Source organism: Acanthopagrus latus, chromosome 5 (genome assembly GCF_904848185.1).
Source record: "Acanthopagrus latus isolate v.2019 chromosome 5, fAcaLat1.1, whole genome shotgun sequence".
NCBI classification, from domain to species: domain Eukaryota; kingdom Metazoa; phylum Chordata; class Actinopteri; order Spariformes; family Sparidae; genus Acanthopagrus; species Acanthopagrus latus.
Genome location: NC_051043.1, coordinates 15,883,130 through 15,908,257, shown reverse-complemented (window position 1 = coordinate 15,908,257; position 25,128 = coordinate 15,883,130). Strand labels below are relative to the sequence as shown.

Genomic DNA, 25,128 nt, shown 5'->3' with positions numbered 1-25,128 from the left:
TATAATCACATGAAAAAAAAATACGAGGAGGAGTGGATGGTTGGTGTCTTAAACAGCGAGAGAGCCTTGGACCCCCCTTAATAGGCTAAATCATGCTCATTGATTTACTTATTGACTGATTTCACACTCTCTTGAACCAGATGTGATCTAAAACCATTAGGCATAAAAGCAATGTATAGTATTGTGTATACTTGGTATTTGAGATTTCAACCACCTGTAAAAGGTTATTAAACCATGGTTAGAAACATGAATTTTCATTGAATAACATGACCATGGTGGTGCTGGTGTATAGGGTCATTACTTGATAAGTCAGTTGCAACATTAAATTGTTATAATGAACGTCACACTCTCAAAAACCTGCGGAACCTGTGGAAACAGATTTTGCCTGAAGTGCTTTCAATTTAGTGATAAATACCTTGTGTAACTATTTATTTTGACATGTGTTAGATGGATATGTACAACAGGATAGGGTTCCTATTGGCATTAAATCCTGGTCCTGGTCCTGGTGGCCCCGTGCTCAGCATGTTTTAGATGTTATTATGTCTTATTGCTGGTCAAAATGGTAACTTTGTCCTTCCTGAACTCGTGTTTTAACTGAATTTTAATGTGATCTTTCTGTGGTCATAGAGGAACTGTAACTCTGACACTAACTCTTTGTAGAATTGTATTCTTGATAACAAGGACATGAAAATAACTCTGAACTAAACACCTTAAAAGTAATGTTAATTAACAGACACTTGAAAACAGTAACAATTATGAATAAACAGAAATATCTGTTGCTTTTTATACGTTATTAAAACAAAGGAGGCAGGGTTTTCCCCCTTATTATTTAATATTAAAGGCTGCAGCATGGTAGATGTTTTATACTAGATATGTAAAACTAATCCTTTGGGTGGTAAAAAGTTTATACTGTAGTTGAGCTTGGATATATCACATACAGTCTTACTCAGTCCTTATCCCCCTCTGCCACTGCAGCCTACTAAGTCCTAATAAAGTTAAATTATAAAACGTTAGTATTCTTTATTTCATTTAGGGAGATTGCAGAAGACTTTGGGAGCTGGATACTCAGTGATTGGAAAGCTAGTGAATAGGGGGTTGTGAATAGGGAAGTAAGATGGAAATTGTAATGCAGTCAAACCTAAATCAATCCCGCCTTGAGGGCAAACCAGCCGCTACATTAAGGCAGATCTGTTCAGACTCAGCTTACATAAGTAACTGCACTGATAAAACTTTTACACTAAAGTACAGAAGCTGCAGATGAGCACACACGGCTGTCACTTACTTATTCTGAAAGTATTAATAAATCAAAGGCCCTGACAATCTGTTTTCTCAATCTACTTCTTACAAAGAGGTATGAGTACACTATTATTTGCCAAAGTTTAAAACAAACGGATCATTTCCCTCAAGAAAAAGGCGATGTCAGATATTTCACTGCACCAGTCAAAGGAGATGCAGACAGCGCTCTATTGAGAATCTGACAACAATGCAGTTGTGAGGTTGAAGGAGTTCTTTTCGGTGCCCTTGGTTTAGGATGTGAACGTCTAATTAATTTTCTACATAAGGAATGTTATGTGACTGGAAGTTGGCACACTTCCAAGACTTGGATTGGCATGAAACTCTCCTGCTCCTGCTCCTTGGATACAAAGTCAAAAGTATGTAGACATAAAAAAAAAAACATGAGTCTAGTAAGACACCCCAAGGAGATTTTCTGTAAAGGACAATCACTGATCTTAAAGCAACATTATGTAACTTTTTTTTACCTTAAAATAACAGCTGCAAAATCATGATGATGGTACAGTGTCTTGTAATACGGTGAATGGTGTCCCTGTTTCCCCCCCATCACTTGTGTCTGCACTGTGTAACTTCAGTGAGAGGGATCACAGCGCTACATACATGTTTTACTCCAACATATACAAGTTTTGAACACGTAACATTGTTATGATGGAAATAGTTTTGGTTGTATTCAGCACCTACATTACGTCTGACAAATTGTTACAGACCTGGAATTTGTTTTTACGACAGCAGTGTTTCTTCCAAACAATAGGGTTTGCCAAATTGCACAAAATGCCCATTTCTACACAACGTTGCTTTTAACAGACGACATTTCAACATTTGTACATGAGAAACCACTGGTTAGTGTCAGTGAGATGTCGTGACATTACCATCCATTTCAGTGGCAAGAAAATCTGTTGTTTTGAGCAGAATCAAAGTGTTTTAACAACATCAAATTGAAAACTAAACCTAAAAAAAGGTTGCAATATTTCTCTATATCTCTTCTGCATAACAACTGAGGTTTACTGCAGTCATGCTGCTGAATGCTCTCGATGTGGAGGGGCACTGAAATGGCAAAGCAAGAACACTTGTTTGTTGATGCCGCTGTCAGTCAAATCTGACCAAACCACACCGACACAGTTGTGCAAGAAGCAGCTCAGTTGGTCATAAACAATTAATGTTTTATAGAAATATACAAAAGATATGAAACCTTGCTCTCAGGAGCGTCACCTGACAAACTGTCATCCGGCTGCTCCAAGAATGGAGCGACGCTTCGTTAAAGTTTTCCTACAGCAGAGAAATACAGTGATGTTTTTCCCTACTGGCAGCATCACCACGACTGCTTCACACTGTTTTATTTTTTTCTTTGTTTCCTGGGAGCCTGGTGGAGAGCAGCTGGCTGATGGCAGGTTAGGAAGCCCCATCATCCCCATCCAGCCCCACTGATTAGTGAGCTGCGGGGAGGATCGGAGGAAGCTCTGGGCAGGTGCAAGCCTCTCTCAACCATGTCAAGACTATAAATATGATGCTTGTTCTGTTTCTTTGTGCATCCCATTCATGGTCAGAGCTCTCATTATCAAAACCCACAATTTACATAACATCACAGTACATAAGATAGCTCCTTTATATTATGTAGTTTACTGACTTCTCCGTCTCCAGCTCCTTGTTCTCCTTAAGATCATTCTTATTATTTATGTCTTCTTGTTGGCAGCGCTCCCTTGCTTTCTTTCTCTGTCATTTCACATTGGACACGACCCAAGGGAGAAAAACTCATGCTCCAGCCAAAAGGGGGAGATTTTCTGAGTGTCTGCTTCAGTGCCAGCAAATGACAAGGATTACTTTAGAGATTTACTTCTTCCTCTCTGGTGATTAATGCTGCAGCTTGCATTCATGTCACAGCAGAAGAAAAAAAAAAATGCAGAATGGGACATCAACTTGTATACCACTTAGAAATGTCCATGTCTAATGCTTTGGAATGGCCACACCTAAAACAACAGTGGTTAAGATCGATTACTTCTTGTTTTTTAACAAAACAATTATGCTTTCCTGAAGGATAAATAAGGGGCAAAGACAACAGAATTGGCTGATTCGCTGTTTTGTTTCCTGCATTGGCCAGCACCTTATAGTTCACAGTAAATCTGAGGCATGACACAGCAGTGTGTGACATCTGAACATAAAACTACTTTCTCTGTTACCTTGCTGTGACTTCTAAGTACATTCACAGTTTATGATTTGAAGCTTGTGGCAGTAAATTTGGGGTAATATGAAAATTAAATGAGGAGCAAAGTTTGGAACAAGTCATAGATTTGGCTTCCAAGTTTGTAACTCTCCTCCCCCCCCCTGCCTCTGGCTAGAATTGAAGAGAAACTTGCCTGGCTCTGGGACAACTTCCCATCTGAGGACTGAGCAGTAGCTGCACACAGTCAAAGTTAATTTTTTGGTCTAAAAATGTGTTGACCATTTTGACTAGCTGCAGTTTTGCATTTGTATTTGTTTAGTATGCTGTCATTTTGTAGTGGTTAGGGTTAGTTACAGAGTTTGTTAACATGGTTAGCAGAGAGGATCAAACTCAATGATGATGAACACTGATTTGAATGGGTTTAGTTAAGAACAAAGTCCTTGTCACACATTTTGCTGTTATCCAACAATTATGTGCTTTTATTGGTGATTATACATATAAACCCACAGCTGAATATTAGCTTGTGCAATCGTTTTTTTAAAAAACAAGTCCTCATACATAAGTGAATAAACAGGCAATTTGTCAGAGCCAAACAACGTCAACCATCCACCATCATCATCATCATCACTGAGATAAGCAATAGTTTATGTAATGTAAAGGTTATCTTTTTCTTTTTCTTCTTCTTTTTTTTTTAAACAAATGACCAATACTGTTGTGATTCTGAATAGGATAGCCTCTGATTTTGTTGTGCCCGACTTCCCTAAGTGTGGATTAACCCATGAACAACATCATCCATTCATATAAACATACTCTTTGGTATTATTTACCTAGCTTAGGCGGGCAGTGATCTACCTTCTGAAAATTCCAATCACAAGGCAGTTAAAAAACAAAATAAATCATATTTGATTCGATTTATCTCCTCGGACTCTAGAATCTTCCTATGTGCACAAAGACCTGAACAGAACTTGATCTGTTCCATTTAGTCTACATCTAATGAAAGCATAACATCATTTTGTGAACTGAATCTTTTCCTCCATAATTTGTCTTTTACATTTACATTGACAATGTCGATGTAAACGCTCCTTTGTCTATCCCGCCTGTATTGACACATAACAGTCCGTTTGGCTTATCAGCCAGACGAGAGCTGAATGAATTTATATTCTGAATGATGGGCACTGCTATTGTTCTGCCAGGAATCTGACTGAGCTCATCAGTTTAGTGAAAGAGCTCTTGGTAAATGGCTTTCTTCTTGACTGGTCCAAAGGCCTTGTAAAAGCTCCCCTGCACGTTTTCCTTTTCAAAGGCTGTAAAGTTATTGATCAGTGTCTTAAATGCTCTCCTGTAACCAGGCAAACAGTCCTGCCCTCCTGCCAATGTCACATGCACACTATCAATCAAAGAGAAGCACTAACAAACAACATGTGTTTCCATGATACCATGCATGAAGTTACAAGTCGAAGAAACTGACCAAGACCAAGACATATATACCTAACAGTTAGAAGGATCGGTCTGGTTTTTCTATGGCAGACAAGCAGTTGTGTCAGTTGTAGTCCTAATGTAGGACAGATGCACAGAGGAGGTTTTACAATGGGACACACATAACACCAATAAAGAAGGTTGCAAAAGAAAAAAACCTATCTATTAATAAATACTACAAGCACTTCAGCCATGAAGAGAACAGCCACAAAGGGTGCGAGCTTCTCATAAAAACAGCATATACGTACACACAATCAACTATGAACATTACCTCTGACCATGACAGAATGTCTTTCTCTTCGAGACATGTCTGTAACTTTAGTGTTTCATGTAAATCTACTTTTATAGTAAGATAATAGGAAGATCCAGAAGGCCAAGAGTTGGATTTCTGAAGGAATTTAACAAACTGGATGAAGCTGTTGTCGATCGCGTGGTGCACCAACATTACCACTGGTACCCCGTATTAATACATATGTATTTAACATTCACAGGCACATTTTGAACTGTTTATGGTTTCAAAAATCATGATGACATGTTGAGACGCCTTGGAAATAGCCTTTCAAAGGTATCTTGTGGCCTGCTGGTGTGCATGTTTGTAGATTAGCTCTATTAGTAAATGAAGATTAGGTGCTGATAAGTAAGTACTTGATTACCAGCTGCAACGGCTACAGCTGGTAAGTCTGTGTGAGTGTTTGTCATTACAGGAAATACGTTCCTGGAGAGACACACTTATAGCAGGAACTACTGCAGGAGCAGTTTTGAGCACTTTTCCTTGTGTTTACATGTCTGTTTGCAGACAGATTTTTGTCAGCGTGATAATTTTGTCTCTGCATCCATGATTTTCACAAAGATAAAATCAAAATGAGGCCAAGTCCAAAGATGGGTGACGTCTAACCTCTGAGTGCTTAGTACTGATGCAATAATGTAGTACTGGCTATTGATAGTCACGTTAACACACAAACTTAAAATTTCACATGCATATTAAAATGGTTATATAAGTTATCAATTCTCTGTGTCCACAAGTCACTGATTCTTGAAGCGGGGAGAGATAATTAAATACACTGAGCCTTTGCTTAACGAAGTCTGCTATAAACAAGTAATTAATTGTTTATACATCGTTTATCAATGCTGAATAATCAGAGTTGCTGTGGTTTTTCATCTTGAGCAAAAACAGATAAATAAATGAAAAATCAGTTTTCTTCTTTTTTCTTTCTTTCTTTCTTTCTTTCTTTCTTTTTCTTTTTTTTTTTTATCTCTGGAGAAAGAGATAAGAAACCAGTTGCATCTTTTCAAGACCTGAAGACATTTTTCTTTTTTAACCTTACCCTTCATGTTTAAAATGAGCGGCTTGATTATGTTCATTCTGTGACAAACATTGTCTGCATTGCAATTTACAAATAATGCCACGATGAATAGCAAACCACTGGTCAATGTCAAGCAAACATCAAAACATTCAAACTTATAGACAACAAGATGCCACTGACAGGGCTACAAAATGAATCTTCTCTGAGTTTTATTTCCCTTGATGATTTCTGAATATTCAGAAAATTGTGAAGTTTTTTGACCGCCATCTAAATACATCATCAGTTTTTACCGTTGATAACAGAGAAAACTGGAAACTTCTGCGAGCTTGTCTGGAAATTGATCAATAAAGTATATAATATGAACCCAGCCACCTCTCCACAAGCATAAGAAAAATACACAATGGACCTAGAAAAGTACATAACTGCAGCTGGAAAATACTCGCAGGCATCTTGAAAGTATGAAAGTGTGCGTAATGAGCATGCTATTCTGTCTAGGACAAAGAGTGGCTGACAGAAAATAAATACCACTATTAAGAGGGGGGGTTTGAATCCCGGGGAAAAGAATGACAACTGGAAGAATAGCGGGCAGCTGGCTGAGAAAGAGAGATAGTTAGAAAGAGAAAGAGCCAAAAAGGAAAAGCAGGATAACAGCTGTTTGAAAGAGCGACAAAACAGAGAGCGATGACAAGGGTAATTTTAGAGAGTAAATACATGAGAGGAAAATAATGTCCTGGCAATATTGTTTTTGAGTGGAACTGTTCATGATTTCATGCAAAAAAAAAAAAAAAAAAAAAAAAAATTAAGGTGAACGCAGGAAAAGTGCTGATCCTCAGGTCACAAATTCTTTCAGACCATGTTTATTGGTCTCACCTAACGTTCCACATTCTTCCATGGCCATCAATTTGCCAACTTTACACTGCAGTTTGAAACCTGATGAAAGAGTCACGGGTCGGCTGTACTCACTATTTGTACCAGTTACTTTTCTCTGCTTTTTTCCCCCTGGCTGACGTTAAGCCAGCGTTCATAACTGAGAGTCTGGCTATGCATTCGACTACGGTGGTGTAACCTGTCAACCCACTGGGCCAGTTACCGCCTCGACTGGATATTAGCTTTCCTCGGCTGGTACAATAAATACTGTTCCCCCGGCTAGCGACATTGACATAATGATAAACCTTTCTTATTACCATTTTGTGACGTACTAACCACTCGGTTACCAGAGCCGGCTTATCATTGGCAAGGATGTAACCTCTGCTGGCTTCTAAGCAATATCAATTCTGTCCTTGCTCCTGCACCGTACTGAAGAAACAGAAACTGCCGCCTTTATTCACTGAGAAACTGTAACCTACACTGTACGTTTACTGTCACATCAGCTGCAAAGAAGACCCAGGTGCTAGGTATCAGCCACAATGTAAAAAAAAAAAAAAAAGAAAAGAAGTGAATTTAGTGGAGTGGGTCTGTACCATGCAGTGGAAAAAACGTCTAAGAGAGCGATCAGGGCTGAATAACCAATGGCACTGAAGCCAATGAAACAGCAGTTCAAGCTCTTCATAGCTGCTTAGTGGCACAGCAGGTTAACATACAAGATGAAAAACAAGAAAAAGGGTGATGAAACTAAACGAAAAGCAGACCAGCAGTCTTTTGCCATGGTTAAAAGAAGATCTACTTGGTTAAAATGAGGACGTATTAGAGTTGTCTTTTGGAAATGGGACACTAATGTACAGACGTGTCCAGTTTCAGCTTCCTGCCTCAACCATTAAGTAACCTTATTACAGAATAGAGTCTGAGGTACTACAAAAAACATCAAACGACTTCCACCTTTGGCTCTGTTACACACCAGTCATAAATCACAGACCCTGGTCAGGCAAACACAAGCAAAGTTATAAGGCATTTGAACAAAGGACCAGTGCTCTCCCTCGTCTCAAGGAGGTTGAATACCGTCTTGTCAAGAAACCAACGGGGACGGTAGTGTTTTATCTACTGTCTGGTTAGGGTTTTCTAGCCAGAAAGGTATGGTGTGCGATTACTCCAGAGTAGAATCCAGTATAACACATACGTGCACCCACAGGACGGAGTCATGGCTAAGTGGGACTCTGGCCCTGCCGTCACCTTCATTAGACTAATTCTCCCGCCGCTCTAATTGATTTATCATCGCCACTCCAACTCCATCCAATTCCATCAGTCATTTCTCAAACACACAGCTCAGACCAAACACATGTGCTCTCGCCTCGCTCTCTCCCTCTCTCTCTCTCTCCCTCTCTCTCACACACATACACACACACACACACACACACTCAGTACAGTATATCATGTGTAGACAAACATAAGTGGCCCTCCTTTCCATTATTCTCACGCACACAATCACGCATGAACACGGGCCATCACCCTGCTGGTGGCTCTACAAGGAAATCCAGTTTGCAGCATAAACAGATTGCTATACAAGGTAAAGTGTTTGCACTTGAAGGCTCTCATGGGCTCTCAAGCAAAGCTGTAAAAGCAGCCAGGAGGAACGCCCTGGCAAGGTGTGTCACTGTCACTTAGCAGCCAACATGCAGAGAGGGAGGGAGGGTTGTTGTGAAGCGGAAGGTGTAATCACTTTCCTGAGTAAATCCAATAAGCTGGGCCTGTTCCCTCTCCATCCTTTCCTCCCTGTTTCCTTGAGTGAGTTCCATGGGCCGCTGCTGGCTGGCCGCCACCGGTAACCCGATGCGAATGACAATGCGCGTCCTCCTGAGGCTAACTGATTGCGCTTTCTCTCAGCCATTTCAGAGATCCCAAACAATGATGCTGCTTGCTGTCCTTGGCATTCAGAAGAAAACCTCTGCTCTGAACAGAAGGCCTTTTCCTTTCAGCTGGCTGTGATAAAGTGATGGTTTTGGAGAATGCTGCCTGCAGCTTCAGCTGCTGCTTAGTCAATGTTTCAAACATGTTTCCCATAGTGTTTTCTTTGTCTTTGTGGATTTCATTTCGGTTTTTGATTAAAACTGAAGTTGTTTTGATTTACAGCATCCTTTGCTTGAAGCCAACCAGGCCTACACTAGCACGAAATTCTGTTGTCATACGAAAAAATCTAACAGTGTTCGTTTGTTCAAAGGGTTCATGATTATGATGAGTATGATTTAAACTGCTTCTCGGATTGGCGATCCCGTGTAGACAACCTCTTTCTGAGGTCAAAAGTTTTGGGGGGTTACATCTGACACTCTTTGTAACTTCCTGAAACTGTCATTCTAACAAACATAAGATAGTGATTGACCAATTGTGTGAGTGTAAAAAAGAAGGCAGCATTTGAATTTCCTACATTTGAGTGCAAAAACATGAATACCTATATGGTTAGACTGTCCGAGACCATTATCCCCATTTGTATGACAGCAGGCTTTCTACCATGCCTTCAAATATAGCTACTGAGAATCAGTATAAACACTGCAGCTACATCATATAAACTTTCTTCAAAGCATACTGAAAAGGTGAGTGTTTACATTTTGCATTTGAAAGGGGGAGCAGCTTGACATTTGCTATGTTTACATGGAGAATATTTCCTCATTCCAGTTGAAGATTTTGGGTCAATTTGAGATATATGGGTCTGGTATTCACACACAATGATGAATTCACCTGGAACATCCGTATAACATGAACAAAGAGTGATGTTCCATCAGGCATTCCACTTTTGCCCTGTGTGTGACCAGCTGAAGATGGCTGTCTATCATTGTCAAGTTAAGAGTTTGTATTGAAAGCGAACTCTCTGAAGTACACTTTAGGCATTGGCATCTTTTGGTTAGTGGAGAAATATACGTCACTATGCGTTATATTATTTACATGGGACAGTTTCTGTTTCCATCGGTGAATTAAATAATTAAACTGCCCCTCAGCTACATCTTAATACCTAGTTTCGCTGCGGCCTGTTTTTTCTGATTGAGGCATTTCATTCTGATTGGGCTTTTAAACTGATTTCAATCTGAATATTAGGCCCGTTTGTAAACACAGATTTTGTTACGTTGCCGCAAAACTAAAAGGAGGTCGATTGAGAGAACACGTTTTTGTTGCCTTTATATAACTTCATGACAACCAGTAAACACTGACTGCTTTGATGAGAGTTCCCATTTTGCTTGTATCTCAAACTTGACACACACAAGTTTTCATGCACTTGTGTATAATATTATTATTATTATGCCTTTCCAACACAGAAGCAGTAATGTGAAAAGACTCTGCAAATAACGTAAAAACGCCTTCATTAAAAACAATTTCAAATGATTCAAAATGCAGGCTTGCGAGTGTTTTTATGCAGCAACTGACACAGTTCTTAAAAGATGGTTAAAAGACATCTTCAGTTTTCATTTAATAAAAACTCAGCCTTCACGTCCATTCAAAATCATTTTAGGGCTGTTTACTTCGTCAAAATAAAACGTGACCTCCTAAAGAGAAGATTTGTGTTACAGCTTTGCATCAAATGCAGGATCCTACCCTGTATTTGATAGCACCGACTTATAATATCATATCATCTGTATTCATATGCTCATGAATAAATACATACAGGTCTTCTTGGGGAGCGGTGGATTTCATTACTTTGTAATTCCCATGTTTTTCATGAACTGCTTCAGGTATAAGAGGACATGTGAAGTTGTACTGAATGCTGCCTGGATACAGACGATACTACCTGTAATCTTTCCATCAAACCACACCTCAGATGTAAAAGTAGTCCCATACTGCCATTTCTCATCAACTTCTGTCTCCTTCTTATTCTCGTTGCCTCTGTCCCTACAGGAAACAGAGCCGTCCCTCCATCCCTCATCTCATTTAATGCTAAGGGCTCACCGTACGCACTGACCCTTGCTGTCTCTATTTCCTTGCTGTATCTGCTTCAAGACATCCAACCCATTCATCACCTGTCATATCTGGGGAGGACTAGATATACTCCCACTGAGAACACACTTTCTGTCATTTCTATCTGTATGAGGACTTTCCACTGACTCACCCACAGACATCACTTTTATCAGCAGTTCTTGTACATTGTTTTGCACCAAGTTCCTCCCTTTCGTTAACTTCTAGCAGTGTCATAGCTACAACTCACTATGTTTGCCTCATTTCGTCAGATTTTCCCTGGCCATCACTCTCTTTGTCATTTTAGAGCCTGCTGCTCTCTCTCACCCCGCAGTGCTTACCCATGATTCAGTCATTAAAGGGTAACTCAACCAAGTGTGTTTACAGGTCTTGGGAAGAACTACTGCCTATATGTGCCTACAGAGCCTTTTGTGGTTCCACAGGCAGCTACATGTAGTGCAAATCTGTCTGTCTTCTGTCTTCGTTCCCAAAGTTGGTTTCTCACAAGTCTCGATGAACATGAACTCCACAGGGCAAGGCACTCACAGGATGCAGATTTTGTGAACCAGTTTCTACTCGTTTGCATGTTTAAATGTCAATGTGTCCACTCCTTAAATGCCCGTGCAAGGTAAACCCACCTCCGCCACAAACAATTAACAAGGTCAGAATTGGTGTTTGAGCTGGAGATAATTTTCATCATCTGTCAGTCAGAGGAGTACATGCGAAGAGGTCGAGACCCAGAGGGTTTTTGCAGCCAGACAGAAATGTCAAACGTCAAGGAAATATTGTACACAATCCATAAATCTGCAATCTGGTCTCAAACTTGACGGTGAGTTTATGAGTTCATGAGTTTAAAAGAATAGCCTAAACCCTGACATTTCCATTGTCTGGCAAAAGCTCCACCTACACAAACTTAAAGCAACGTCATGAAATCAAATAGATATCTTAGTCTACATCAATAATCCATCCATCCATCTATTATCTATAACCACTAATGGGTCTGAAGGGTTGCAGGAACTGGAACTGAACCCAGCTGGCATTGGGAGAAAGGCAGGATACACTCTGGACAAGGTCTTCAATTTACCTCAGAAATCCAGTAAAATATAAATCAACTGTGTTGTTGTTAATACACATTTTTGTTTGAACAACTACATACAAATCAAAACACAGTTTGTGACCACTCATTTGTCTGTCACATGTTATCTGTATTCCATTCAGTCTGATCCGCTCACATTTAGTTGATAAAACAGATAAAACACAGCTAGGAGTTTTGGGATGTGTCACACTGCAGGCAACAGAGCACAGAAGCTTCCTCCCTGCACGTTTCCCCTCTCTCTGTCATTTCGATGATACATTCCTAATGCTTCTTTCCCCACACCATCCCCAGACCTACATCAGTGCTTGGTCACATCCCTCTGCCCACATCTGGGAGCAGCTGGGATTTGTACTCAACCCTTCAGTCACAAGCTCACTATTTTTGACCTGTAGAGGCCAGCTCCCAGTGACTCTTTACAAAAGGCAGCATTAAAGATGATGAACTATGCCGCGTTTCACTTTAACGCTCATCTAACTTTTACGTACTTTTAACTGATGAAAGACCCCCTGAAGGCTCGTTAGCATCTCACATGAAAAATGCATTCACCACGAAGATTAAAAAAAGGATGATTAAACACTTTGAAATTATAAATATAATCACCCGTATTACATAAACCACTCCTCCAGTGTTATCACACAGCGTCCCAGAGGTTCTGACCTGCAGGTTGAGGAACCAGTGTAATGATGCAAAGATTTGCTACTTAATTAATTATTACTGATTGGAGCTGCAGCGTGGAGCTTCTGGAGACGCCCAGGAGCTCCAACACCTCCACACACTCACACCCTCCACACACCATGAGTGGGGATCACGACTGGTGTACCCACACAGTGAGATGTTTTGGAGAGGCTGCTAGAGGATAAAGTGTGTTTTTTTTTTGTTTGTTTGTTTATTTTGTTTTTTTCATATGACAGGGCAGATTGGCAGGGGTAGGGAACAAGAAGCAGAGATATTGTATGGTATGCACAAAAATGCTCACTCAGCACACGGAATAAAAAATGAAAGCTCAAGGGGAAGTGGGAGAGGAAAGTGCACAATTATTCTGATATTGTATCAGTAGCTGTCTGAAAATAGAACTTCTGACATGACGGTGCGATGTGGGAAAAGAGAGGAAATGTGTTTTTTCTTTTTTCAGCACTTACTCTGACACTTTAGATCACACAGACACATCAGACCTTACACCATAAAGATAAGAGGTTCATCACGGGGTCCCCTCAGATCCCGAGGGGCCAATAAGCACATTAGAGCTCCTTAATAAATTCCCTGATTTATCACATACACGTGATCTCTTTATCAACTCCAACCCCTAGAGAATTCCTCAAACGTCTTCATCTTTTTACAGCGCACTTAAAACAGTGTCATCTGTCATCTTATCAATATCTCTTTATTCTGATTGCTCAAGTGAAAACAGAAAACCTACCTCACGGAGCAAAGAGGCTGAGCCAAGGTGGTGGAACAACAAGTTTGACGGCACAATCCAACAGACAATCCCCAAAGAGCACTCGGAGATCGGTTGCACCTCTTTACGTCATTTTTTTTTTTTTTTTTTTTTTAGATATGCGAGACAAAAAACCTTTGAAGTGACGAGGAAAACCAATTAATTCACTCAGCTCTACAGTAAATCAGAAGATACCAGCCGATCAGACGGGAATCAAAAAGGAATGACATTTGCCAGGTTCTTCTTTTCTTTTTCTCATGACCGGCGTGTCAATCACAGCGCTCTCTGTCACTTTCCCTGTATTCTCCTGTACTCCCCTCTGTCTTGATCACAGCGCTCACTGAGTCGCATCCCAGCGGTCTATTCCACTTCCCCTCTCTGCCTCCACTCGCCACAGTCTCCTCCTCCTCCTCCTCTCTCTCCCTCTCTTTCACTCATCTCTCTTTCCTCCTGCCTCTCTCTATTTCACATCCTCACATCTCCTGATTGATCTTAATTCCTTCCAGGGTTTTCCTTCTGCCCTCCTCCCTCCCAGTAGCTCTACAGATCGCAGCTTGTTGCGCGGCACGGACGCTCCACTTCTGGTGCGCTCACTCTTCCTTTCTCTCCCCCCTCTCTCTCTCTCTCTCTCTCTCTTCCTCACCCACCTCTGCCGCTCGCTTTCTCACATAATTTCACTTTTTCACACACTCCGGTACTCCCGACAGCCGAACGTACGCTACTCAGCTACAGCACAGTCTGCACATGCCCTCAGTACATGAGATATTTTTAGGGCTATTACAGTACAGTTTTTACTGCTTTAACCTTAACATTCTTATCAACCAATTTCAAATGCAGCCTGTCTGGTGGTAGATGTACTTATTCCATCTTTTTTTCAATTAATCAACATATCATTTATTTCGCCAAATTAAGAGAAAAGTGGTCATCACAATTTTGAAGCGGCGACATCTTGAAATTGCTTTTTATATCAAAGCAACAGTCCAAAAATCAAAGATGTTCAAATTATGACACGAGGAAGCAGCAAATTGTCCTTTCTGAGGGTATGACAATTTGTAAAAAGAAAAATGACTTCAAAATGACCACTTATCAAAACTGTCAATTCATTTCTGAATGGTTGACTAATGTATTGTAAGTAGTACATTTCCAGGCACCCATTGATTTTCATACTGCAGAGGAATAAATGAAAATCAAATTACAGTCCTGATGATTATATGCATGTTCAATAATGCGGTGCTGTTACTTCATGTTTGTTTTGTTTCATTAATTGTTGCACTTCATGTTGCAAAAAACACAGTTTGCCCTTTGGGGGCAAATCAACATGAACTTAAACTTGATTACTGAAACATGCGTTGGTTTTGTGAACAGTTTTTACTTTTCCACAGTTTCCACTTTTATGCTGAAGTATGACTCTGCAACTGATGATTAGTTTCATTAGTGTTCATTCTATTCACACACACACACACACACATATATATATTTTAGTCTGTGTCAGAAATTCCATTGCCAGGAAAACAAACAAAGCCTCATATTAGAGAGGCTGGAACTAGGAATGATTGATGGATTGATTCTGAAAATAGCTGGCAATCAGCTTTCCACTGACTGACTACTCCTTTAATTTACTAATTGTTTGAAGTAGCCAGAACATCTAAAACCTAATAGTCCATTGGCAAAAATGTTACGTATAAACGAGCTGCTGGAAAATAATGGAAACTAATGACTGCCTGGAGCAGACGACAGAAGCAGACCCACATTTTTTCAAACGTGGCCAAACGGTTAGTGATGATGAGCAGTATGTCTGTAAGTTTGTGCAGTAATTGGGCTAAAACATGCAAAAAAAAAGAAGAAAAAAAAAGGATATGATCCCTTGGAAAGCAGAGCACTTTGCATTTGAAACATACATCTGTACACAATGTTAAGTATTTGTGGAGAAGGGACTAAACTAATTACTTGCTATGGTTCCTAACAGCTCTATTTATAAGCTTTAAATTAATGTCTGTGGAGGTGATATATGATATATACTATATCACACTTTCAGTATCTCTTAAATGAAATGCCCGCGAGTGCTCATCTGTACAATCTGCTAAATAACAAATTACTTCCTGTCACAATAATGATAATATATTCTACTGTCTATATGCTTTGGAAACATCTGAAGCATGAAGGCTTCCTTTTTTGTTTTGGCTGAGATGCAGGCACAAAATGCTTTGGAGCAATTGGATTGGGACGTGACTTATGGCTCATTAAAAAGCTATTAGTACAATAGAGCATCAAAGCCAAGGCCAGTGGCTACCCAGCCTTCGGCCCATGACGAGGCCATCAGCCGAAACTCATTGTCCTCATAACTAATCCGATGCTGCTTTTATGAGACATGGAAAAGCATGATTGAACAACATCCAGCATTAATCACATTTAACTACTACAAGCCATAACTGCTCCGTGTTAACATTGACTACCGTCTGTCACACACCATTCCACAGATGGAATGAAGGGCAGTCATGGTATAAAGTGATCATAGATGTGATCGAAATACACCATTTTAAGAGAGAAAATAGACAGAAGCTCATATAATTAGAATATTTTCCTATGTGATGAAAAAAAACTTCTTGTGCAGAGGGTGGGTGTTCAAACTGTGCCGGAAAAGTGAGGAAAAGGATTATTGAGAGAGGGAGAGGCGATAACACCTTTGGTTTGTCATTCATCCACTATGGAGGCAAGACCCTCAGAACTCATGGAAACACACTCTACACTCTATACATTCTCTGACAGACCTTTGTTGTGAGTGCTGGAATATTTGTGCCACCATTTCTTTTTGCATAACGTTCAGTGCTTTGTAGAATTAAACATGTGCTTAGCCAGAGCACACGGGAGCTGTGGATTACCTGAAGACGCACTGCCAGCAGGCATTTAAGTTTTGGCAGATATGTTAGTAACTATGTACACACGAGCATATTGTTCAGTGATTCTGATTCTGTTCAGTCCTTTCAAGGAAGTTTAATTTTTAACAGTTGGATTTTAAAAAAAATATTTAAAAAAAAGCATCACCTCACTCTCCCAGCATGATCCTCCTCCCACAAAACAGAAGGTAACTTGTTGCAGAATAGTCACTTTATGTATCGGGTCATGGCGGTTATAAACATTTCGATTGGTTAGGATTTTCTCCCTAGCATCACTGACTCTTTTTATATGCACATGGGAAACAAGGCCGCTGGGATCCTGATTTTATGAATTTTATACATTCAGTTTTAAAATGTCTTCACCAAATAACCAAATGTTATTTTATTATCACCAATTGTTTGGGTGGCTGTGGCTCTGTGGTAGAGCCAGTGTCTCTGCATGTCAAAGGGTCCTTGGGCAAGATACTGAATCCAAACTGCTCCTGATGTGCTGGTTGGCACCTTGCATGGCAGCCACCGCCATCAGTGAATGACTCAATGAATGAATTACTGTAAGTTGCTTTGGACCAAAGCATCTGCAAAATGCCCTAAAATGAAAAGTGATTCAGAATCCTGACCCTTAAGTTAAATTGAGATGCAGATTGTAAGTTAGTTTGAGAACCCCTGCTCTGATAACTGATAATACTACTTGTGTCGTCAAAATGTTCATGTTTCAGAAAAAAACAAAAACAAAAAAGATCAAAACAACAATCAGACAGTTGTTTTTCTTCCTCGGAAGACAACACTCTGCTGTGCAGAACAACTAAGACTACTAGTTAGATTTCCAGAACTGCTCGACTGACAGGAAATAGAAAATGAAATTAACATTCTTGATTAAATTATTGGTTGATTAACATGCAATCGTTTCTGCCCTGTTGTTCATGAAGATGGTCATGAGGGGATGTTTCCAAATATGTCTGAACATTTATTTTTTTTAAGTAAACATTTTGTAGACAATACAAGATTATAGTACTAACAAGATCATTCTGACAATGCAAAACACAAGGGATTAAATGTTTCCCTCTTCAATTCCCAGGTCTTTCATTAATCTTTCCAACAGACATAATTAAGAACAGATATCAGAGCTACAGCTTCTGTATAAAAAGCTGTTAAATCCCTCTGAGTACAGTCATCTCACGCGCAAAACTGGTTGTTAGCGGGAGAGGAACCCTTTCATCCCTCCGCTGCACTGTCTGTGAAATGCAAAATTTAACGGCCACTTTCATATACTGAATACACAAATGGCCTTCTCGAATGGGATACAGACTGATGGTTATCTGCTTCAGGGGCTGGCACGGCAGACAAATAAATCTGACATCCTGCTGTTGACCAGAAAAATTTCATCCACAGGGGAATTTATCATGTGGTACATGTAATAAGAATACAGGTATAGGATTGTTTAGTTGAGACATATTCATTTTTCCTCAGACACTTTTATACATTTATATGCTGTCTTTCTTTCCCCCTCTGCTGGTTGATTTCTATTATTTTTAAAGACTGAGACTGAGCAACCTGAGAATGGAAGCTGCATAACATATATGAAGGGTGTATGTGTGTAGGTGTGAGGATGTGTGTTCCTTCACCTCCCGTATCCAAAGACAGGTTCACTGTGGTAAACACGGGGCTGACAGTCGGCTCTGGGGAGGCCAAACATCTGATTTAACACTGGTACCCTGGAGGGCATAAATGAGGACCCTGCAATCCCGGTAAGACACACAAACACCTGCGCACACACACAAACACCTGCGCGCGCACACACACACACACACACACACACACACACACACACACACTCGCCGCCCACAGGCCTGATTTCCATGGTGACTTTCAGCCAATGTCACGCTGCTGACGACGCCGCCCCTCTGTCGTTAGCATGCTGAATGGAAGTCGTCACTAAAAGATACAAAGCAATACTCCCCTTGGTCTGTCTTTTAATCCATTTATCCTTTCTTCTCCTCTTCATTCCATTTCTGTTTTTCTTTAATGCCTCTTTCTTCCTGCTGCTATTCCCTCACTCTAGCACTCAGTACAGAATAGAACCATCAAAGCAGGACACCTGTAAAACTGTGTTTGTCTCAAAATTAACTGAAACCAAATTAGTCTGAGCTAATTTGACCCACTTGATGATAGCACAGTTCACATATGTTCATTCATATATAGTTCGGGAGGGTTTTGAGCAGACCAGATGGCAAACAGCAAATGATGCATATCTGCATGTGAACACCGTTTGCGTCTTTATCACATCAAACATAAAGCACCCTCCTACGTTGTTGGTCACGTCAGAGATAGCAGTTATATCATGCATAAAACCATGCATTTAAAAAAAAAATAAAAAATTATGGCGGAATGCTGAGGATGAATTGAGGTGTCTCGCTGCCTGAGGAAGCTGCTCTGTAGTCTGGTGGTACAGCACTATAAGTCAAGTTTAAATTGTTTAACTTATATTACAGTTATTACTCTTACATATTACATTAACCACGTTACATCATTGGCACGTATCCTGCAAACAGCTGTGTTTTACAAAAACAGTATTAAAGAAAGATGTACTTATTTTCGTCACTTGCTTCTAAAACAAATGTACCAGCCAGATCAAGATGTTTAGACACAGGGTGGTGGTGCTCATTCGTTTTTTGGTTTTTTTTTGTCCAAAGGGGCGGCCAGGTTTACTCAATAATTTTCTTATCAGCACCCCAAGCCAGAAAAATCTCCTCCCACCTCATTGTTGCTGTCTAGAAATTCAACACTTCACATATGAGCGACTGAGATAAAACTCTCTCCACCAATGGCAGCGGCAGCAGATCAGGGTGCAATGAACCTGCACGACTTGTGTTCATGAATCACTGCAATCACAATCAGAATATTCATGACCTGCTAAATAAACCATCTGTATAATATGGCACAAACCCCATCTTCAACTCCAAGCAGAAGGTTAATTTATCTCTTCGACATCCCTCAGTCTCACTCTGACTTGAAACAGATTCGATTGTGGCATTACTAGAAATATCTTAAAATATTGTAGATTTGGAAAGCACAGCATAGACATATTTTCTTTTCACATTTTCTCTGTTTTCTTTATTCTTCCCTGATGTTATGCAACCTCATCTGAACCCCTGGACAGGCGGCTCGGAGGCGGTCCGCTTCCTCTGTGTCCAATTATCTCTGCAGGTCCCCTCTGTCGATAATGAGTTATCACTCCGCTCCACCCTCCTATCTTTTATTTTCTTTTGTGCTGCTTTCTCACATTTTCCCTTGATCTCACTCAATTTCACATCACTCTTTGTTCCCCCCCATCTACTGCATGTAACACACAAACAAAGCCTGTAATGTAAAACCGACCAAAACTATGGGGCTGTTATTTTCTTTGAACACATCTACTGTACAGTCAAGCAGAGGCGATTTGATCGTGAAAGCAAGGACAAGGAGAGGTGTGTGTTTCTGTCACCAAGCGAGGCCTTTCATGTTGGTCTGTGAGTTGTAGTTCAGCTTTTTTTGTTGCTCAAGTCATTTCACTAGATCCCTTTAATTCTAATGGATTCTGTATCTGGAATATCTAAGATATATGGTTTGAAATCAGCCTTGAATAAATGCAGTATGTTCAATATTTGTGCCATCCCAGAATGTAAAGTGCTATTCAAAAAGGGTGGAAAAGAAAAACACACACGCACACACACACGCACACACACACACACACACATTGCCTGCAGATTATTCTTCTACATTAAAATAAGTTAAATACATATCCATGGTTAAACTACAGTGTTTCTTAGTAAAATCCAATTTTTGCCTAAAGTTTTTTCTTTCATCGGGTTGTCTTTTGGACCTGATGAAAGACACACAGACACACAGGTGTTGAAATGTTGGTGAGATAAAACTTCAATTCCACAGGTTCTGAGTTTAATGAAACTGGGTCTGTATTGTTACAACCCCCAGAGGAGTTTTGGACTCTTGTGAGCCACATCACCTCCTCCTGCTGTTTGTGCTCTCCCTCTGTTCTCCTTTCTACCACTCGCCTTCTCATCCTACTTCCCACAATCCTATCTGGCTGCCCCTCCTGCTCCGTACTGATGCTTGTTTTGATGTCTGCCTGGTCCAAGCAGCGAACTCATCTCTCTTGCGGCCTTTCTTTGGTTGCATGTGTGCGTGTGTGTGTGTGTGTGTGTGTGTGTGTATGTGTTTGTATGTTCCAAGGACAAGGCATATGGTGCACTCAACAAGTCCTGGAACCTGAACAACAAAGTGCATCATCGCCTTATCAAATGACACATATAGAGTGTTTATCTGATGACACTTTGAACCCTGCTGTGGGAGAGAGCGTTAGGCGGTTCTGCAAAATGAATGCCAACGCTTTTAAAATCCTTCGCTTCTACAATATCTGCACAATGCAGCTACACAGCTGTTTAAGTTTAGGGAAAGCTCAACATTCAAGGTAATTAATTAGTCATTATACAAAACAGAGCTGCATAACATGAACGTTTGTAGGCTCCTTTGTGCGACACACACATAGAACAGACATCCCTCTTCCCTGGGAAATGATACGATCTGAAATGTCTCCACAGGTTCGGCTTCACAAGTTGAGTTTAAGGTTAGCTTTTACACTACACTGTACGTGTTGAAAACATTGAGTAAGTTACAAGTGATTATTGATATACAATAACTGATTTAGAGTCTTGAAGGATAAGAATATTGACCTTAATGTAAAACAAGTTCCCCCTCTACAACACAATATTCTCCATTTTGGGTCTGACTGTTCAGAATTGAATTGGTTCACATGACAGAAAATGGTTTCGCAAGACTGAAAATGACCCCAATTAATGGAGGAACTTGTAATCCTTCAATTAAAGTTAAAGCACTAAAACCGTCCACATATGTCAGTTTAACATTAAATCTGAACAGAGGTACTTTGAAAGGTCAGATTTCAAATTACTTGAACACAGTGCACAGAAACTCCTGGGTTAGTCAGCAGAAAAAGCTCCTCAAGAAGAAAATGTATTTTACAGGGAATGATGGTGGCTGGCCATAGACAAAATGAGATCTCAGGAACCATTCATCCCTTCAACTTTACTCTCCTTAAAGGACTCCTTCATTTCAAGTCATGACGGTATTTTCAACATAAAGGTGCCATTTTAAGGTGCTCACTGCCAAAGTTTAAAATTAAAAGTCTTTCTTTAACACAACACTCTGGTCATCAGAAGTTCCTTTCTTGAAATGGAAAAGGGTCCTTTTTCTACTCTCGACTGGTGCATGATCACATACACCCATTCACAGCCTCTCACTACTGCAAGCTAAGACTTACGGGTCAGACACTGAATTTCTCTAAGTTTCTATCAAAACAACTTCATAGACAAGTAAATGCACCAAACTGCAAAACTCTAATATGTAAAAGCTGAATAATGTTAACATGGGAGCTACTGTCTGACATCTGTGATCCAACCATCCATGCACCAGTCACTCTCAGCATGCAGCAGCAGACACTGAGCTGCCACCACAGTAATGCTGGCGAGTCGCGACATTAGGTGGTTTCTATAGCAGCAAAACACTCAAAATATCCACAGAAAAATCTTGAGTTATTTGTGATTGTGATGTCCATCTTTGAGAGCTCACTGTGTTTCAAACAGTCACTGTTTCCCCAACCTAAAAACTATCTAGTGCACCTCGCAGCTCCTCCAAGTTTGCAGCATACTGTGCATAGACAGCAAAAGAGTGTTTATCAAGTTTCTTTGGTTGTGCTTTTATAAAAGAATCGATCCACTGGCACTGATGAAACAAGACAAACTTGTAAAGCTTCTCCAGACTGACTGAACGAAAGATTTCAGAAGGGAGAAAAATTCTAAGCCATACAACTAAATTATGCTCCTGTAGCAGGATAGATGAAAGGACGTCAAGGAAGAGTCCTGCTTTGTCAGTCTTCACATGAAACTTTTTAGAAGAGAGGAGACAACGTGCTTTGTGTTAGCATTTGTTGATTCAAAAGCACTGAACCCACACATGAAGACATGATAATAATCTGTCTTGGATTTTGATGCCTCCCTTCATCTCTTTCTTCTTCCTGCTCCCTCAGCTGCGTTAATGTTCATGTTAATGACTCTGTCTTCAGAGAGGTTTTTAGTTGCCGTGAGGAGATGTTGAGTCACTGACCCGCTTTTCGGGCTATGTGTAATATCCCCTACTTTCCTCCTCTATCTCAGCTCGCGCTTAAAGCGCTCCAGTTCTGTCACAGGCATCCAAAACTAAAACCTTTTTTCAAACAAATGTGCTTTGTTGTCAGGAAATGAGACTGCATGTGGAAATCAAATGGACATGTTCTCAGTTATACACTGGTCATTCAGTTTTCTCCAGTCTTATTTTAATGAGGGGTTCTGTCAATGTATTTTGAACTTGATGATAATTGCAAACATATATCAGAATCTTGGACTTAGACTGGAGAATTAAGGCTTAAGTTTTGAGAAAACTATAGTTTAGACTATATATATATATATATATATATATATATATATATATATATATATATATATATATATATATAAAAATATAAAATATATATATATATATATATACACACACATATACAGATGTATATATACATATGTATATATACATATACAGAGTGTCAAAGTCTGTATTTCTGAGAAAACAGCACAAACAGATGATATTTTCTATTTTCTATTCAACTTATAGGATCCAAATATATCTGGACATGTTGTTAACAAACCATATGGAGCTAACTAAAGCTCAAGCATGTCATATGGCTGGTATGTACTTTTTCAGTGAAAGCACACACACATTCCATAGCTGCAACAACACCACCCAAATCATAAACAAAAGTAAGGTTGTGTTTCCATAGAAATGTGACATTGTTGCCATGGTACAAAACTTGCTACAGAGACAAAGCGACTATTTTTGTCCTGATGTGGATAACTGCTGACCAGTGGTAAACCAGGATCTATCTTGGTACACTGGAAGCCTGGTAAATTAACATTTTTCTGTATGTCACCTTAGAATAATGCTAGCAGCATCACACAACCTTCTAATGAAGTAATTGCTGAAATGATTTATGCAAAGACATAAACATTAATCATAGAAATATGTGCCTGTTAAATGATTTTAAGTCTACATATGACAGAAACTCTCTCATAGGAAAAAATATGTTTATCTACCCGTTCTGACAATATGGTATTCACTAATGCCGAGGGCATTTCATTAAAGACCAGAATAAGTGACTCCAAGACAGACAGAAGGATGGATGCATGGCATTAAGGGCAGCAAGGGCTGCAAACTGGTTTACCAAGAGACACGTTGCATACTGAAGCTGATGAAAATGTCTGCTGTAAGTTTATAAGTCTTTAAACTTTAAATGAGCAATCGTCGCAAATGATAGTGATAACCTTCACAAACTTTACAAGGCCTTGAAAGGTCAGAGTAATAGAGGTTTGACGATTTTATGTGACAGTACTGTAGAGTGAAAAAGGTAAAAGTGCAAGAAAGAATTAATTTAAGATCTTAATAGCATTTCAATTGATAAATCACACTTTTGGCTTTGGGAAGCAGGCCAATCTCTTTTCACATAAAAGGAGAAATTTTATGGTCATTCAAAACATTGTATATTATCGCACTAAAAGATGAAATAAAAATGGAGGCAGAGCCCCGCTGATACTTGATTTGTAATGCAGATACAGATATCAGGAAGTAAAAAATTCCAATATCGATATATTGGCCGATACACACACATTGTTTGCACTGATCCCTCAAATATGGTTATCAAACACTTGTGACAAAAATACATCACAAAGGCAGGATATTTAATAGTCTGACCACAATCTTTATCAACTGGCATCAGAAACAGTAAACATACTGGAACTTACTGGGAATTTAATTATCATCAATTACCCAGAGCATCTTTATATGCATGATAATCATAACAAAAAAAAGCCAGGCTCTACTGATGTCAGGAATTTCCTGTTTCTGCTAAAAAATATTACCTTAATTAACTAATCCCAGAACAAGCACATGTTTCTGTCAAAAAAACTCTGCTCCATTTTGACCTGTTTCCAGACAAGCAAGACAAAACAACTGTCTCCTTGTAAAATTCCTATTTTTTATTCATCTTTCACAGGAAGAAAAGGAAATATAGGTCTGTGACTTCTCCACTAAAAGTGCCTTGAGTAAAATGATCTGGGATTATGTTCACCTTTTATTTACTGACACAGACAAATGCAACATTCATCTAACTAAATCCAACAAAAAATTCCCTCTAGTCTCTCCAGGCAAGACATGAATGCAGCTGGAAGTGACTTTCTTAACACTGACTTTGATAAATAAGCAAGTGTAAAGCATGTTCCTCAAATCAGTTATAACAAAATATTTTAGGCTACGCTTCACTGTGTGTTAGAGTTGTGCTCCTGTATAAACAGAACCTTGACCTAAAATATCACTTTGTTCAGCTATACTTGACCATGAAAATGAAAAAGCAAGTGGGCGCTCACAATACGCACACACACGCTAACACACACACAAAACCTTCACATGCGCCCCTGAAAGCAGAGACTAATAAGCATTAAACAGCAGAATGTTCGTGTAATTGGTTGTGAAAGGTGAGCGATCTGCTGCGCCCTCCTCTCTGGATC

At 39.7% G+C, this 25,128-nt stretch overlaps 1 protein-coding gene across 3 annotated transcripts in view; it reads right to left on the bottom strand.

The window, feature by feature from the left end:
• Positions 1–25,128, bottom strand: part of LOC119019929 (protein unc-13 homolog B-like) — a 159,322-nt gene that overhangs the window by 68,659 nt on the left and 65,535 nt on the right. Inside the window, exon 1 of one of the 3 annotated variants that reach the window (XM_037098919.1) lies at positions 13,557–14,082. The exons of the other annotated variants lie outside the window; for them this stretch is intronic. The gene's annotated coding sequence lies outside the window, so the exon portion shown is untranslated. Of the gene's footprint in view, positions 1–13,556; positions 14,083–25,128 lie in introns of those variants that run through there. 3 annotated transcript variants of the gene reach the window in all.